This window comes from Balearica regulorum, chromosome W, assembly GCF_011004875.1.
Source record: "Balearica regulorum gibbericeps isolate bBalReg1 chromosome W, bBalReg1.pri, whole genome shotgun sequence".
In the NCBI taxonomy this organism is placed as follows: domain Eukaryota; kingdom Metazoa; phylum Chordata; class Aves; order Gruiformes; family Gruidae; genus Balearica; species Balearica regulorum.
The window spans coordinates 3,900,623-3,906,388 of NC_046219.1; positions in this window are offsets into that span (position 1 = coordinate 3,900,623).

Sequence of the window (5,766 nt, forward strand, 5' to 3'; positions counted from 1 at the left end):
CTCAGGGTGGTTTTTAGCAGCCCATTGCACCTTTCAAATTTCCCAGAGGCTGGCGCATGATAGGGGATGTGATACACCCACTCAATGCCATGCTCTTTGGCCCAGGTGTCTATGAGGTTGTTCCGAAAATGAGTCCCGTTGTCTGACTCAATTCTTTCTGGGGTGCCACGTCGCCACAGGACTTGCTTTTCAAGGCCCAGGATAGTGTTCTGGGCAGTGGCATGGGGCACAGGATATGTTTCCAGCCACCCAGTGGTTGCTTCCACCATTGTAAGAACGTAACGCTTGCCTTGGTGGGTTTGTGGGAGCGTGATGTAGTCGATTTGCCATGCTTCCCCATATTTATATTTCAGTCATCGGCCTCCGTACCACAGAGGCTTTACCCACTTGGCTTGCTTGATTGCAGCGCATGTTTCACATTCATGGATGACCTGTGAGGTGGCGTCCATGCTCAAGTCCACCCCTCGATCACGGGCCCATCTATATGTCGCATCCCTTCCTTGATGGCCTGAGGTGTCATGGGCCCACCGAGCTAGAAATAATTCACCCTTACGCTGCCAGTCCAAGTCCACCTGAGCCACTTCAACCTTGGCAGCCTGATCCACCTGCTGGTTGTTCTGATGTTCCTCAGTGGCCTGACTCTTGGGTACGTGGGCATCTACATGACGTACCTTTACAACCAGCTTCTCTAGCCGGGCAGCAATATCTTGCCACAATGGGGCAGCTCAGATGGGTTTCCCTCTACGCTGCCAGTTGCTCTGCTTCCACTGCTGTAACCACCCCCACAGGGCATTGGCCACCATCCATGAGTCAGTGTAGAGGTACAGCGTTGGCCACTTTTCTCTTTCAGCAATATCTAAAGCCAGCTGGATGGCTTTCACCTCTGCAAACTGGCTCCATTCACCTTCTCCTTCTGCAGCTTCTGTGACTCGCCATGTAGGACTCCATACAGCAGCCTTCCACCTCTGATGCTTTCCCACGATGCGACAGGACCCATCAGTGAAGAGGGCATATGGCTTCTCATCTTCTGTTAGTTTATTATATGGTGGGGCCTCTTCAGCACGTGTCACCTCCTCCTCTGGCGACATTCCGAAATCTTTCCCTTCTGGCCAGTCTGTGATCACTTCCAGAATTCCTGGACGATTCTAGCCCGTTGTGTGATCAGCGCAACCCACTTACTCCACGTAGCATCAGTTGCATGGTGTGTAGAAGGAGCCCTCTCTTTGAACATCCAACCCAGCACTGGCAGTCGGGGTGCCAAGAGGAGCTGTGCTTCAGTGCCAATCACCTCTGAAGCAGCTCGAACCCCTTCGTAGGCTGCCAATATCTCCTTTTCCGTTGGAGTGTAGAGGGCCTCGGATCCTCTGTATCCCCGACTCCAAAACCCCAGGGGTCGACCTCGAGTCTCCCCTGGTGCTTTCTGCCAGAGACTCCAGGTAGGGCCATTCTCCCCGGCTGCGGTGTACAGCACATTTTTTACATCTGGTCCTGCCCGGACTGGCCCAAGAGCTACGGCATGAACTATTTCTTGTTTAATTTTTTCGAAAGCTTGTCGTTGCTCAGGGCCCCATTTGAAATCATTCTTCTTCCGGGTTACATGGTAGAGAGGGCTTACTATCAAACTGTAATTCGGAATGTGCATTCGCCAGAAACCCACAACGCCTAAGAAGGCCTGTGTCTCCTTTTTGTTGGTTGGTGGGGACATGGCTGCTATTTTGTTGATAATATCCATAGGGATCTGACAACGTCCATCATGCCATCTTATTCCTAAAAATTGGATTTCCTGCGCAGGCCCCTTCACCTTACTTCGTTTTATGGCGAAGCCAGCCTGCAGCAGGATTTGGATTATTTTCTTCCCTTTCTCAGAAACTTCCTCTGCTGAGTTGCCCCATACAATGATGTCATCAATGTATTGCAGGTGCTCTGGGGCTTCACCCTTTTCCAGGGCAGTCTGGATCAGTCCATGGGAAATGGTGGGGCTGTGTTTCCACCCCTGGGGCAGTCAATTCCAGGTGTACTGGACGCCCCTCCAAGTGAAGGCAAACTGTGGCCTGCACTCTGCTGCCAAAGGGATCGAGAAAAATGCATTAGCTATATCAATTGTGGCATACCATTTGGCTGCCTTTGACTCCAGTTCATATTGAAGTTCCAGCATGTCTGGCACGGCAGCACTCATGGGCGGTGTGACTTCATTCAGGCCACGATAGTCTACCGTCAGCCTCCACTCTCCATTGGACTTCCGCACTGGCCATATGGGACTGTTAAAGGGTGAGCAAGTTCTGCTGATCACTCCCTGACCCTCCAGTTGATGAATTAGTTTGTGGATGGGAACCAGGGAGTCTCTGTTGGTGCGATATTGCCACCTGTGCACAGTTGTGGTAGCAATCGGCACCTGTTGCTCTTCAACCCTCAGCAACCCTACAACAGAAGGGTCCTCCGAGAGACCAGGCAAAGTAGACAATGGTTCAATTTCCTCCGCTTCTAAGGCAGCTATTCCAAAAGCCCACCTGTAACCTTTTGGGTCTTTGAAATACCCTTTCCAGAGTTAGTCTATGCCCAGGATGCATGGAGCCTCCGGCCCAGTCACAATGGGGTGCTTTTACCACTCATTCCCAGTTAGACTTACTTCAGCCTCCAGCAGAGTCAACTGTTGGGATCCCCCCGTCACACCAGAAATAGATATTGGTTCCACCCCTTCATAGTTCGATGGCATTAGGGTACACTGTGCACCCGTGTCCACTAGGGCCTTGTACTCTTGTGGGTTCGATGTGCCAGGCCATCGGATCCACACAGTCCAATAAACCCTATTGTCCCTTTCCTCCACCTGGCTGGAGGCAGGGCCCCTCTAATCCTGCTCGTCATAGTCACTACTCACATCTTGCAAAAAGGACTTAGAAGTCCCTTCAAGAGGGTCAGAAGTGCGATCTGGCCTTTCACTTGATCTAGGGGGGGCTGCCCGGTGGAAACTGGAGCAGCATTCTTTCTGGAAGAGTCCCTTTGTACAGCTGTCTTGCCTTGTAGCTCATGTACGCGTGCCCGCAGGGTCGAGGTGGGCTTCCCATCCCATTTCCTCATGTCTTCTCTGTGGTCACGCAGGAAAAACCACAGGATACCTCGTGGTGTGTATGCTCTATATCCCCTCTCTGGAGCAGAGGAATGCTTACTCCTAACAGCTGAAATGCGGGTCTGTACAGGTGGGGAGTAAGATATATCCTCTTTGAGTTGCCGGACGTCCTGAGACAGTTTCTCCACTTCCGAGACTAGGGAGGAAGAAAGGCTCTCTTCATATTGCCGGAGTCGGCCAGCCACTTCGTCCACTGTGGGTGCCTCTTCACTCTTCCAGTCGATTACTGCCAGTGAGTTGGCGTACGATGATGGTGCACTTCGCACAAATTTTCGCCACGTGGGTCGGGTACAGTGGACTTCATCGGGGTCTGTGGGCAACTGTGCATTGTCCGGATCATAATAAACCATCTCCCGCACAGCTAATTCCCTCAGGTATTGGATACCTCTCTCCATGGGGGTCCACTTGCCTGGCCGACATACGACATCTTCGCTAAAAGGATACCTTTCCCTCACACTTGACAGGAGGCGCCCCCAGAGGCTAAGGGCCTGTGCCTTCTTCCCAATTGCTTTGTCAATGCCCCCTTCCCTAGACAGGGATCCCAGCTGCTTGGCCTCCCTGCCCTCCAGTTCCAGGCTACTGGCCCCGTTATCCCAGCAGCGGAGCAGCCAGGTAATGATGTGCTCCCCTGGAAGGCGGCTGAAATCTTTCCGCATATCTCGCAGCTCACTCAGGGACAGGGATCCAGTGATCACTTCTGGTTCTGGCTCTTCTTGTTCTCGTGATGGCCCCGGTTCATCATCATCTTTCACTAAGCGAACTGATTTCCTTGTGTATTTCTTTTTGTGTATAGGGGCGACTGATACTGGTGTGGGTTGATCTTTTGGCTCGACTACAGTGCCTGTTGCGGGGGCTTGGGCAGCTGCAGTGCCTGTTGCGGGGGCCTGGGCAGCTGCAGTGCCTGTGGGTCCGCTCTCTCCCTCTGGATGGTGCTGTCTACTATCCAGCAGTGTTTGATAGATTGTGGCCAGGGCCCAGCACAGCGCAGTAAGTTGTGTCTCCTTAGAATCCCCACAGCATTTTCCCTTCAAATTTTCTACCATTTTATCAGGGTCTTGCAATTGTTCAGGAGTGAAGCTCCAAACCATTGGGGGTGAGAAGGTCTCTAGATACCCACCCATACTCTCCCACGTGCCATGCCAGCCCTGACCACTCAGCCTTGGGGAAGATCCCTGGGTGGTACTCTTGAAAAGATTTTTGCTAACCCTGAACAGGACTTGGAAAGCATTCAGGAGACCTAGCAATAGGAATATAATGGCCTGAACATTCCAAGGGTATTCAAAATACTCAAAAATTGTTGTAACCAACCAAAAGGGAAAAGGGGAGGTGAAAGAGTGGGAAAAGGTATCCCCCCCCGTCTTCCCCATAGATTGGGTCCAATTATTAATCAATTCTGAAAGATATTGACCCAGGTACGGGCCTGACCGAAATGCTACATACACATACCAGCTCAGACCCATGACTGTCAATGATATCTTATCATAAGTCATTATCACACAATACAACAACATGAGAACATGAACCCCTCTCCCAGAGGTGATAAACTGCACCGCAGGGATTGCGTAAACACGGGTTTACAAACCAGAGCCATGTGACCAAACAGAATATCATTATGACCAGTGACTGTTTCAATAACATTATAAATGCTTATAACAACTTTGTTTTAACACACTTGGGTCAGACTTGTCGTTATCACAACCCCTCGGGCCCCACATTGGGCGCCAAAAAGGACTGATGTGGTTTAGCCCCATCCGGTAGCTAAGTGCCACGCGCCGCTCGCTCACCCCTCCCCCGGCGGGATGGGGAGGAGAACGGAAAAACAACGGCAAAGCCTGGAGGGTTGGGATAAGGGCAGTTTACTGGGACAGCAAGGGAGAGGGAAACAATCAACAACAGTGCTGATAACAGATAGTAACAATGGGTGATAACAGAGAACGATTTTACCGATCCGAAGACCGACCGGACGCTTGACCCGTCCCGGAGCCACCCCGACACGCTGAACCCGCCCCTGCCCGACTAGCCCCCTTTTATGGTGAGCATGATGTCACATGGTATGGAATAGCCCCCGGCCAGCTTAGTTCACCTGTCCTGGCTCCTTGGGAAATTAACTCTATCCTTGCCAGAACCAGGACAGCCTCTAAAGAACATAAGGGGGGGCGGGCTTGTGTTTTTTGTTTGAAACTTGCGTGCTGCCTTCCTGAGATGTCCGCTTCCCCGCTTTAAACAAAATGAGTGATGATAGAACCATTCCTTCGGGAAGGGAAGTTTTGTTTGATTTTCTGGAGAAACACAAAGTGCGACCCTCTGTGCCCAGAGTACACTGGGCTCAAGGAAATTGGCATGATTTGCAGAGTGTAGTTGACCGAATGAGTGCCTTGCACAAAGATATGAGACTAAGAGCAGGAAAAGGAAAAGTGATTATTTGTGCCATTCTTGGTGCCAGCTTAGCTGCCACGGTAGAGGCTAGAGATCGTTGCCGTACTGCAGAGTCCCTAACTATCGAATCCCTTCAAAGCCTTACTCAGTCCCTTCAGGGGCAAGTGGTGGAATTAAAAGAACAACTTAAAGCAGAAAAGGATCAAATGAAACATTTGCAGACTGTCCTTAAGGAGTAGCTCCCTGCGGATACTACCCGCAAGGAA